Source organism: Oxyura jamaicensis, chromosome 26 (genome assembly GCF_011077185.1).
Source record: "Oxyura jamaicensis isolate SHBP4307 breed ruddy duck chromosome 26, BPBGC_Ojam_1.0, whole genome shotgun sequence".
In the NCBI taxonomy this organism is placed as follows: Eukaryota; Metazoa; Chordata; class Aves; order Anseriformes; family Anatidae; genus Oxyura; species Oxyura jamaicensis.
Genome location: NC_048918.1, coordinates 3,438,822 through 3,451,685, shown reverse-complemented (window position 1 = coordinate 3,451,685; position 12,864 = coordinate 3,438,822).

Below are 12,864 nucleotides of genomic sequence, written 5' to 3'. Positions count from 1 at the left end.
GGCATCGCGGCAGCAGCACTGGTGCAACGCTGGGTGTAGGCAGCCTTTCCTCGGCACTAATCCTGTTGTTTGGGCACGCAACCCAGTTCAAGTCAAACCAGTGGAACATCTGGGCGCGCACAAGCCGTGGTTTAACGCTCGTAACGTCCCCCCCCGAGGGCCTGCACCTCAATCGTTTTGCATTCTGAGTGGTCCCAGGCGAGGGTCACCCCGGGGCCCCACGCACAGCCCCCTGCAGATGCTCTGGGCTCTTCGCTGGGGGGGTTCCTCCCCAGCCTCGTGGAGCTGTGAACCCGAAGGTGTGTCGGTAAAATGCCTCCGTGGGGTGCTGGGTGTCACCCAGGTGAGCTGGTCGTGGTACAGAGCCCCTGAGCGCTGCCCTTGTCCCCACGGGGCCACTGGGAGCAGGCACCGGTGCTTTCCCCGTGCCAGCCCCGTGGTGCATCCCACCAGCTTGGTGCTCGGCCGGGCAGGGGGTGCCGGGAAGTTCCCTCGCAGCACCCAGCACCCTGCAGCACCCAGACTGCTCATATTCAGTGGTGGGCCCCCCCGGCATTTTCCTGGGCAGTTAAACAGGCGTTCCTCCTCCTTATCTCCTTACGAGAGCTGGGGCTCTCACGACAAGAGCACGCCTTCTATCGCCGAGCTAACTCGGGCATCTTCCATTTCTGAGCACGGTTTGTCACGGCGGAGCCGCAGAAAGGAATCAACGTGGGTTTGAGGCAATGTCCCGCTCCCCCCCAAAAAATAAAGAGCACGCTGCTCTGACCACCTTTGGTCTGGGTGACCGCAGAACAGCTCGAAAAATAGCTGGAGGTGCAGAGGGCAGACGGTGCTTCCAGCGGGCTGGGCTGCAGAGCTGCTATTGAGATGTAACGGCCGTCTAAAACAGCGTTTTGGGGCTTGGAAGGAACCTCTGACCATCTGGATTTGGGCTCCTGAAAGGAAATCAGCCTTCCTGCCTGGGGGAACCTGCTGTTAACGGGGCAAGGCGCCTTCCCAGGAATTTGCAGCCTCTTTGGGCTCCGGCTGAAGTGGGGGAAGGCAGCTCCCTGCAGCCTGGCACCAGGTGCTGGCCGGTGCAGGAACCAGCCAAAATCCATCAGGAGAAATGTGCTCCCCAGCCAGGGGCACCCCGCAACTCCAGCACCGGTACTCGGCGGCTCCCGCCCGGCATGTTCCCATTACAGTGACACGGAGGCTGAAAGCCCCTTTCCATTTTTACATTTCAGGAAAAGCACCCAGGGGAAAGCCGGGCCCCGGCAGGAGCACGAGTGCTTGGCCTCTGCTCCGGTGCTGTGGGGAGCGCCCGGATCCTGCTCGCACCGGTGAGCAAAGCAGGCAGGGCGCTGGGGCAAGGTACATGCGAGGTTCCTTTAGGGACTGTTTTGGGGTCACGCAGGCCCTGGGCTGATGCTGAGCTAATCCTGCTCTGAAGACGTGTCCGCACGCTTGCTGGGATGGTGCCTGCGCTCCGCTCCCTGGTGCCACCCCCCTTTGTCACCTCCTGCTCTCCCCGTCCTGCAGCCCCCCTGGATAAAGGAAGAGACGCGGTGCTCGGAGCGTGTCCCAGAGGGGCGGCAGCTCAGCGCGGTGCAGGTGGCAGGATGGGTGCCACCCCATGCAACGTCCCCGGGGAGCAAAGTGCTGCACCGGGGGCAGCCGCAGTGCAGGGGCTGGAAAGGCGAAGGCACCGGAGGCTTTGCCACCTCTGGAGAGGTGACACGGGGGTGTCCCCACGCTGCTCTGCGCTTCTGCAGCCGGGTGAGGAGGGAGAAGGAGGCAAACCTGGAGTCTGCAGCCCCCCTGCTCGTCACCATCTCCGAGGGAGCCCCTGCAGGGCTGCTCCCCGCATTGTGCTTGTGCCTTTGGCCTCCCTGCTCCTCTTGGACGGCGGCAGGAGATTCAGACATTCATTTGTTCCCTCTCGTTTGCCCAGAACGAGCTCCGGCCACGTGTGCTGGGCTGGCGGGGCCGGCTGTGCACCCGGGCACGCGGCCGCGGGAGTGCATCAGGTTTCAGGACCGGGTCGTCCTAAATGCTGCAGGAGCCCCGCTGTGATAGGAGCCTCAGCTGTTATCTGGATCCTGGTATCTTTTTTTTCTGTGCCATATGCGACCGCGGTACTCCAGCTGGGTGATCTGTGAGCAAAGCAGAAAGCGATCCCTGGCCTGAGCGGTGCTGAGCCTAAAAGAGACCAACAGCATAAAAAAAACCCACCTTGAAACATAAAACATCAGCCCGACGGGTTCTGCTGTAAAAATCGGGCTTAAGTGATGATTTCCCTTTAAAAAGAGCACGAAACTTTACAATAATTTGTCTTTAATGTCTCCCAGGCTGGGAACTTGTAGGTGGAGTTTTAGCCCAAAATGAATTGAATCAGCCAAGTTGTATCAGCCAAGCTACAAACCCATCAAAACCCGGGGCCAGATCCTGATCTCATCGCTGCGGGTACAAATCCAGCGTGGCTGCGCTGGAGTCGACGGGGAAGATTTTGTCACCGTGCCGGGGAGCAGAGAGCAGGATTGGACCCCAGGGTTTCTAATGGAAACACTGACTGAGCCTTGAGCACACGGCAGAGCCGGGCGTCTGTGAAATCTCTCTCCATTCAGGGCTAAATATAGGGAGAGAGAGAGAGAGAGAGAAAGGGAGCGATTCAACTTTCTGTGCTCACGGATAAATAAACCCCAAGCCAGGAGCTGCCAGGAGCTGCTGGGGGTCCCATCGGCAGAGCCGGCGGCGATGCTGCCAGGAGGTGCCTGCTGTGGTGCTGGGCTGGGGCAGAAGGGGCTTTCGCTGCCTCTGCTTCCTTTTTTTTTTCCTCTCTCAGCCCAGCCCCGAGCATTGCTGGGCTCCGGTGGCCACGTTTTGCAAGGCTCATGCCCAAAGCTCGTGCCCAGCCTGCTCGGTGCCGCCGGGAAGGGTCCCATCCTGCACCCAGCTTTGCCCCTTGCCTGGTTTGTCTCACCTGGGACTGAGCTTTCTTCTTGCTCCGGGGCCGCTCCCCAGAGCCTCGCAGCCCCAGAAAACCCCCCGAGCTGCCCCGCCACGTTATTGCTAATAAACCTCTCCTAGACCGTCTCTGCTATCTTTTACTCTAACAGCCCCGTAAATTCCTAATTAAGCAGCTACTTCATCGGGAGGGGGGCTGAAAATAAAAAGCAAAAGTGGGACAGGAGGGATTTGGGCCCAGTTTTGCTTTACGAGCGTAATTAGGAGACAAAATTGCTCATTCACCCAAGGAATTCATCACCAAGCTGCTTCGGAGCTGCCAGACACGTGGGGTTTTCCCTGGGCACCCGGTGACTGACGGCGCCTTTCCTCTCCCCATCCTTGTACGTTCCCATTTGGAGCCAGAGCCACAGCAGGCTCAAAATCTATCAAAACCCCAATATTTGTGCCAGCCGAGGAAGTGCTGCTCCTTCCTGGACACCCACGGGCAGGATGAGGCCAGCACCGTGGTTTAGGGACACGCCAAAGCCCCCCTTGGGTGCTCCTGCTCCTTCCCTCTCCTTGCAGCACCCCGTGGTTAGGGCGACGCAAGTGCCACCCCTTGAGATCTTGGGGACACCCCTGTCCCCTCCTCAAGGGATCTGGAGGGAGACGGAGAGATCCTCAGCTCCACCTCAAAATGAACATTTCTCCCCCCCCCCCCCCCCCCCCCCCCCGGTTCCGACCTCCTTCCGTTCGTCACATCGAGGAGGAACCTCGTACTCGGTGTTTGCAGCACGGTAACACCTCGGGGACCTCGGTGGGACTGAGGAAAGTCCCTGCTGCCGGGAGTGACAAGGCGGTGGGTAGTGCTGAAAGGGAGGAGGGAGAAGTGACAGCGCCGGGGGGGCCGCTCGCGCCGCCGTCACCCGCAAGCTGTCGGTGCCGGAGCTGGGGAGGCGGAGGGGCCCCGGGCTCCCGAGTCCTACTTCGGTGCCTTCCCTCCAGAAATGGGAGGAACGGCCGGGATGGCACGGGGGGCATCAGGTGCTGTGCCCCACGGTGCCCAGAGGAGCAGGATGTCACCGCAGGGCTCTGTCCCGTGGGGTCCCCCCCGCTGCGGTGCCTTCGCGCCCTCTCGCAGCCCCCCCGGTGATGCCGCAGGGCCAGGAGCAGGAGCGAAGGTGCAGGAATGGATCTCCTCCTCCCTGCTTCACAGCACGAAACCAGCTCCGACATGCGATTTGGAGAAAAGCCAGGCCTCCCTAACCCGTGTTACCCCGGGCAGTACAACCCGGAGGCATCCCTGGTTGTTTCCTGGTGTCCCTGGTATTTTCCTGGCGTCGCTGCCTCCGGGCGAGAGGAAGCTGATGGTGGCCGGGAGGGCTGGAGCAGGGCAAAGCCAGGGCGAGCTCAGCCCCTGCGAAACCCCAGCGTGAGCAGAGAGAGGCGGCGAAGGCGGGCAGAAACCGTACGAGATGAAAAGGTGACCTCTCCCAGAAACAGGGGGAAGGAAACCATAAACACTGCCAGCCGCGGCCGCGGGGAAACAACAGGCAGCGACTGTTTGATTTGAATAATAACCATCAATAATACATTGCTAAGAAGCTGCAGATGACTGCAATTAAAAGAAAAAAAAGCATTGCATTCCCTGAGCAAAATCTAAATTATTCCTCACAGCTTGTCCGCGCGCTGCGTTATATTAACATGAAGCAGCTCCTGGTGCAGGGTGGCTCAGCGGAGCCCGGGTGGAAGGCATAAAAGAAGAAAAAAAAGGCAAGGAGAAAGAAGAAGGGCCCTAATGTAGAAGGTTATAAATATTTTACAGCCGAGGAGGAGTGGGGAGCCACCGATATAGATGTGATTGCGGGCGTCCATGGTGGGAGGGAGGAATTAATCACAGAAACAGAGGAGAAAGTTTTCTCGAGGAGCCCATGCGCACACCCACGGCCAGAGCAGCTTGGGTGGGGGGGCTCCTGGGTGCTGGGCGCTGGGGTCTCAGGGTGCTGGGCAGCTTGGGGGTTGCTCCAGAGGGCACCAAGGTGACTTGGTGCTGATGCTTGCCCCTGCCAGGCACGGCGGGCAGGGTGCTGGGGTCAGGATGGGCACTGCGCTCCTTCTGCCTTCCAATTCCTCTGCAAACACGGAGTGGAAATGTTCACCACCAAATAAAATAAAAACATGAAACCCTGCAGGTGGGGCTCGGAACGCCCCCCAGGCATTGTGCACGACCCCATGCACATGCTCTGCTTTATGGGTGCTCCTTTGGGGGCTCGGGGCACCGGCCGCTCGTGTGTGCCCGTGGGTGACAACCCCGCTATGTGCACCCTGCACCCTGCGGAGCCTCAGCGCTGAGCAAACAGCAGCCGGCCACCCCTCCTAGCGCTATCCAAACACAGGCTCTGCTATCCAAACACAGCTCCCAGAGCCAGGTGCCGGGCTTGTTGCACCACTCCCCGTCCCTGTCCCTGCTGGCAGAGGGAAGGGAGCGGGGCACCGAGCACCAGCCCGGTGCAAACACCTGCAAACATCGCCCTCGGTGCCACTGTCTCCTGGCTGACACCAAATGCTTCCCGGGGGAGGCTGGGTCTCAGAACCAGCCAGCCGTGCCGCTGGAGACCTTCCCCACCCTCCACAAACGGCTCCTTTCCCCGGCGCCCAGCGATAGCAGCGTGGGACGCCGCTGCTTATCAGACACCGTGGTGTGTGGCAGGAGCAGGGGAGGCCTCCCAAGGCCAAGATGTTTTCTTTTTCTTTTTCTTTTTTTTTTTCTTTTTTTTTTTTTTTCCGTCTAGCTCTCAGCTAGTGCTCCCCAGGCACCCCAAGCACTTCGCAGCACTGGGGACACCTCCATCCCCTCTTCCCACAGCCTGCAGGCAGCACAGGATGCCTGTTCCCAGCTCCAAGCTTTGTGTCCACCTCTCTTTCTGTCCCAGCTTGGTCCCGGGTGCAAGCAGGGCACTTCTCGTTTGCACCAGGTGGCCCCGGGCTCTGGGCCACCGGCCCCGGCCATTCTCCTCCCCTGTCCCCAGCAGCACTGATTGGAAAAGCTCAGCGGCACCTGCTGGGAGCCTCTGCAGGTATTAAAACCTCTGCGCCTAAAAGCGCCTCTTTAAAAATTAAAGCCTCAGTGAGAAAGAAATGAGTCGTGACGGGGAGAGATGAAGCTCGCGGCGTCTGCAGATCACTGAAGGAAGGAGCGCCGGTGCCAGCGCCGACTGGAGGCACCGTCCCTGATGCCCGGGCCAAAAGGATGGAGATTAAGTGATTTTGAGCAGCCGCTTCGTCCTGATGCTGAGCCCCATCCAGGCAGGGCAGTCACAGCCCAGCCCTCTGCCATGGGGACACCGAGGGTCCCCGGGAGGACACCGAGGGCTGTGCTCCCCCAGCAGACCCCACCTGGCCACCAAAGCTTTCTGCAAGGCACAGGACCCCGTGGGCAGAGTGCACGGGGGTTACCTCAAATCCCCAAACCCAACAACCCCGGCACTGCAATGCCTAATGCCAGCGGGCTGCTGGAATAGCTTGTGCTGCAAATATGGCACAGACGGATCCCTTCTGCGAGACGTGCATGTGTCGCACATCGGCGGTGACGCCAGCAACTTATTTCCCCGCTGACTGCTGAGACGGCTGCTCAGCTCCCTCTCAGCTGTGACGTGGGAACCTGCCCTTGATTTCCAGTGGCACCAATATGCTTGCTTCCTCCCCTCCCCGCCAGCCCCACTTTGCTCCGTGGGGGATGTGGCAGGCAGCGCTGCAGCTCCCTGAGGGGTGCTGGGGGGCCCTGAGCCCAAAGCTGGCACACGCCAGCCTGCCGGGGAGCCAAACCCAGCAGCTGGTGGTGAACCCAGGCTGTGCCTGACATGTCACATAAGTAAAGGACGTGTTTGCCTTGAGAGAGGAGCTTCAGGCAAAAAAAAAAGAGCATTGCTATTTTTTTTTATTATTATTGCAAAAAATAGCTATTGCAAAAAAAATATGCTTTGGGGAGAGAAGCCAACAGGGCGCATAGGCAGGGGGGTGAGCATGCACTCGTCCCTAACCCTGAGCGTGTTCCTGCGGTGCCAGAGGGATGTTGCAGCAGGGAGGACAACTGCAGGCCTCTCTCTCTTGCTGGCTAAGGGCGCACGCACCCAGGCTCGGCACGGGGGACGCGCAGCAGCAGCAGCGCTCCGGTGCTCGGGGCAGGGATGGGTGCGCGCTGGCCTGACTCAGTGCAGCAGCTGCCAGGGCTGCGCGCTCTGTGGTCTGGCAGCAGCGGGGCTTTGTGCACTTTTTTTGTAAATACATTAAGCCCTGGGTTTGCAGAGAAAGGCGAGAGCCAAGTGCCTGCAATTGCCTGCACGGGAGCGTAACCTTTGGGCACAGACTTGTCTCCGCTCTTTACCGGCTCGGCAGAATTGTTCTGCTCTGTCGAGCTGGAAATTGGCTGCAGATATCATCACCCAGGCATCAGGTTTGAAGAACAGACTCTCCTTTCAGTCATTAGCTGTGGGCAAAAATGCGAGCGGATGGGGAGGAGGTAAATGACTGGGACTGGCGTGGCTCAGTTCTCCTGCGTGCAATCCCAGACGAGGGACTGAAACGAGGCAGAGAAAGGTCTGCAGCGGGGCTGGAGGGACGACAACAATCCTGCACAGTGCTGAGCAGCAGCTGGGACAGCTTGAGCCCTCCAGCCATGCCAGGCTCCGGACCCATCTCTTATCCTTTGTCCTGCTCCCTCCCTGACTAATTTCCTTCCTTCCCTTCCTCTCCTTTGTGCTGCCCTCCTGCATCCCATCCCTGCCCCGTGGCCAGCCCCAGGGCGACAGGAGCAGCCTTTTCCTCCCCTGGCTGACCGGAGTATTGATGGGGAACGTGAAATCCTGGAACAAACCAAAAAGAGACAGAGCTGAGATTACTTCCCCTGGCAGCTGACAAGGTCACCGTCCACTTTTTGCAGAAGTTGGATGCTTTTGTCATTCCTTACAAGCAGCAGTGGGCGAGGGAGCCAGCTGCTAGTGGCGTAGCTCGGGCTCTGCCCCAGAGGGAAGCGGCTGCGCCGGGGCTGGAGCAGGGCATGGCACCGGCGGCGTGATCTGTCCCCGATGACTAACTCGCTCCTAACACACCCTCTGCTTCGGAGGCCGTGGCAGGAACCACTATCAGAAAGCAGAAGCTGGTTCCTTCCCTCTCGCTTCCCACTAAGATTTTCCAGTGACCCATCATTCTGCAGCGCTAACGGAAAGTTGCCCGGCCCCTGTCCTTTCCTTGCCTTGGGTGGTTGGCTGGGTTTTGTTTCAGCTGCGTCTCAGCATCATCTGTCCCCAGCTGAACACCCCTGGAGGACAAGAACCACCTCTGGCATTGCTCTGTTGCCTGAGACCTGCTGGGTTTTGCTCCGAGCATGCACCAGGGTGACCTGCGAGGACAAGCACTCGTTTGTCACACCCGGCTTGGGCACGGGTCACCGGGGTACGTACAGCTCCTGGCGAAGGGGAGCTGCTGCTGCACACAGCGCGATACCAGTCACAGCCTGCTGCCACGTCTGGGGCTGCTCCAGCATTTCTGGGCTCAGCTCTGCGGGGACGGGCTCCAGAGAGGCTGCAAAGAGCAGGCGGGGAGCAGGGGAAGGACCCAGCGAGCCCCCGCTCCCCTGGGATTTATTTGTGTAAGCCAGGAGTGGCAGCACCAGGAAAAGCTCTCACCCGCGGGGACGGGCAGGCTGCAGCACTCATCTGAGAGCCAAAGCACCCGAACAGCTGCCGGGGGGACCAGTTACCCCCAGTGCTCCCACTCTCAGCTACACGCACCTGTGAGCTGAACGCATCCTCGAGGGCACCGTGCCTTGGGCTGAGCCCCTGCCTGGGAGGGCAGAAGGCACCGGTCCAACAACGGGTGGAAAATCCAGGTGCTCGAGCACATTTTGGGATTCCCAAGATGTTTCATGCTGCACCCCCCGTCTTTGCTCTCTGACAGCAAAATGACTCTGAGCCAGGCTGGGTCCAGGCACGCTCCAACACTGCTGTCATGAGCCACGGCAGCACCTGCAGCTCCTCCACGCGCTACCTCGGCCTTAATCAACTCCTCAATCATTAATTTAAAAGCCCCGCAGACTGTAATCCCCCGTATGTACTCAACTAGAGGCAGCCAACAGCCAAAGGGCTCTCCTAGTGCTCATTCCCTAAATCTGCTCCTAATTAGGAGTGGACTTACCCCTGCGATTAATTGCTGGAGTCGTTCATTAGTGGCTGGATATCGCAGATGATCTGCTTGGAACAGGAGGCAGCAGAGGGGCTCATCAACGCGTAATGAAAGGGGCGAGTGTCAAAACAGCAGCTAAAGGCTCTGTACCTGGCCGGGGGACAGCAGAGGCTGGTGGTTTCCAGCAGAAAGCTCCTGGCTTTGGGACAAGTGGGGGGGTTGGGTTTTTGCACGGAGCTGGGAGCTGCTGCAGAGGCAATGCTCACAGTGCTGCCAGCCCCGGGGCTGTCGCTGCAGACCAAGGAGCTCTGGAACCGGAGCAGGCTGAGCATCCCCACTTACCCCCAGTAGTGGGGTGCAGAAAACCCCCTTTATCCCAAGATTTCCACCCAACACAGTGTTTTCCCCATGCTCTTGGAGCACCGCAGACCCGGGAGATCAGGCAGCTCAGCTTGTGTCCAGCGTGGGACACCCCCGCCGTGCCTCATCGTAGGGGACAGCAGGGTGACAGAGGCACACGAGGACTGCACAAGCCCTTTCCTAACCCACCCCAACCAGGTTACGCTCTCCCGTGCCTCAGTTTCCCCAGCTCCCCTCCACCCACACCGCAGGGCACGCATGGAGCCTGCTGCCCGGAGCCACCGCCGAGCGCGCCAGGCGCTATTCTTAGCTTTGAGGGAAGTGAAAGCATTTCTGTGCCTCGGCATTTCATTTTCCCTCCTAACACGAGCTTCATGGAAGCGAGTTAACCCCCCGGGGTAACGCCCCACCCGGGGAATCACCAACCTGCAGGTGGAAAAGCCACGGGGCAACTCCCAGGGCCACAACACCCCCCTGCGCCCTCACCAGCCTTCCCCAAATATTGGTGGCCTCACTCACCCGGGGCTGGTGGCAGCCAGCTGCAGCGGCTCAGGGCAAGAATGTGTTTAAACCCTTTTTTCCCCCAGCAGTTTTGTCTTTTTTTTTTTTTTTCAACAGTTTTACCACGCTGGGGGTGTTTTGGTGATGGGCGAGCTCTGCGCTCCCTCCTGCTGCTGGAGGGGATGGAGCTCTCCCTGCCTCTGCCACCGGAGCAGCTCCGCGGTTTCAGTCTGAGATGCTTGGGAAAAAAAAAAAAAAAAATGCATTTAGTGACAGAGGAGTTAAGCTGCATTCTGGGCTAATGGCTGGTGAAATTACATTAGAAAAAAAAATGGAACAAAACAAACCCTTGAAGGTTGAAGTCTGTAAACAGCAAGGGAAACTAGGACGCGAGGCTCGAGCGGTTGAAGCTGTTTGCTGCAGGTTGAGGGCGAGCCACGGGTGACTCACGCAGGTGATGGCCGATTGCTCCCAGGGCTCCCGGGTCTGGTTTGGATCAAGGCTGAGCTGGGCTCTGGGACAACGATGGCTCCTGGCCCTGCTCCTTGGAGGGACGGATCTCACATAAGGCAGCAGCTTCGAGCCTCATAAAACCACTTTTATCTCCCCCTGGCAGCTCTCCGACATCCAAACGCTTCCTGGGCAGGAGGGGCTGAGCCGATGGCCTGGAGGCAAATGGGCTCCGTGGTCCTTCGCAGCATCCCTCGAGCTGTCCCTTGGCCCAGAGGAGGGCTGCTCTCTGCTCCTGCCTCGCAGCTGGAGAGGCAGCAGGGTCTGAACACCCCTCCAGCCCCCAGCAGCACCCGCAGAGATGGGTCGCTGGAGGGAGGGAGGTGGGTCAGTAAATGCTGCGAGCCACGCAGTGAATAATCCAGGCAGCTGGGCATCAGGCAGACAGACGTGGGCAGAGCGATGGGTGTGGAGGGACAGAGACAAGAGCTCGGACAGACAGACAGCTGCATGGCCAGAAGGGTGGCAGTGCAGGATCCGGCCCTCCGAGGTGCCCACACGCAGGAGGCTGCCGCAGACAGAGGGGAGGAGGACGGCAGCACGAAGGGGGGACGCGTACCTGTGCTGCCGCCGGAGGAGAAAGCCCCCTGATGAATTGCACTGAGGAATAATTACAACGAACCAACGCTCGCGCCAGGCTCCCTGCGGCCAGGGGAGCGCGGCCTGCTGCAGCCCTGCCCGCCCACCGCCCGTCCTGGCCTCGTGCCCCCACCAGCCCCGAGGCCACGGTGACATTAACCCGCTTCTCCGCCAGCGTCAGCCGGCCACGTCAGCCGCCTTCTAATCAGCCCCAGCACTTCCGAGCATCCCGGGGGCTGCCAGAGCAGATCCTTGCAGCTGGAGGCGAGCAGGAGCGCAGCCAGCGCCCGAACAAAGGCAGCACCCAGGGCTCGCGGCAGCTCGGTGTCTGGGTGCCCCCTGTGCACCCCCACATCTGCCTTGTCCCTCCCTGACCCAGTGCAGAGGATGGCTTCTAGCAACTGCTGCCTTCCGGGCACGTCCGAGCTCTGCTGCTCCCCCCCCGGGGAGCTGGGACGCCGCCACGAGCCGCAGAGGGCTGTCAGAGGAGCCAAGCTGCTGCATGGCCCAAAGCCTCCGCTCACAGAGCCCTGGGATTAGGGGGATTTCTCTCTCCTTCTTGCTTGATTCACAGCCTGTATTTCCCAGGGGCAGCAGGTCCCCGGCCGGGGAAGGCACCTGCCCTGCCAGACGCCGATGGCAGCACCCCGTCCCTCGATGCCCGCGGCACAGCAGACGTCCCCCAGCTTATTTTCGATGGCACGGGGCCACCCCGGGCCAGCCCCGCGTGCCTCTCGGGGGAACTTGGCAGCAGGTGCCCGCTCCTCGCCGCCTAATCCCGCTCCCTGCCACCGGCCAAGGGCTGACGGGAATAAACACACCCGCCGCCTGCTCGCCACATGCCTTTCCATAAGGGGAGCGAACCTGCCAGGCGCCACGCGCTGCCGGCCGAGGTGCCGCTCGCTCCCGGCTCGCTTCCAGCCCGCTTTGCACCAGGGGCCAGGCAGGGGACGGACGGCGGGGGCTCCTGCCCGGCTTGAACCCCCAAATCCCCTGGGCACCCCCAGCAGGGTGCTGGTGACACGGCCCCGTCCTCCCCGGTGGTGCAGCACCTGCCCTCTCCACCCCAAATTAATCTGCAGAGGCTGAGCCGTTGGTCACAGCACCGTGCGAGCAGGAGTGCAGAGAGGCCATTAAATAAATTAGTTAATGAGGGTGTTAATTAGAGATGAGGAGGCTCTGGGAGAGTGGGAGGGAGGAGCTGGCTGACCCCCCATGGGCCAACCTGGCTGCATTGGGGACACGGTGGGGACACGGTGGGGACAACCCGTGGTGGCTGAGCCCCCCGCCTGCCGCAGCGGGTCCCAGGTGCCGCTTCACCCATCAGCAGGGCTGCCCCTGTGAAGACAGCGTTCAGAGCATCACTTCCAATACCCGTCTGTTTTCCCCTCCTGCCATGGAGACAGCCTCCTTATATAAACCCTGTTAAGTAGGACGGCCTTTTATATCTCTTTCTCCCATCTCCGCCGGTGGCTGTGGAGGCTCCAGGCCTCCGAGCCATCCAGGCTGCTTGGCAAAGGAGGAGAAAAGCCGTCGGGGTGCGTGCAGCCGGGCTGCCCTCGTGCCCGGCCCCACAGCTCCTCGCCGTGGCTGTGCAGCACTGGAGGGGTCCGTGCCCCAGCCAGCCACCGGTCACCAACGCTGCTTGCGTGCATCCAACCCCGTGCGGTGCCCCAGGGGTGGCTTGGAGCTGGGACCGAGGGATGGGGAATTAATTAAAGGAAGAGGCTGAGTTGATGCAATGCCCTCCCTGAGACAGGAGCAGATGCAGACGGAAGGGGTGGAGGTGAGGCCGTGGCA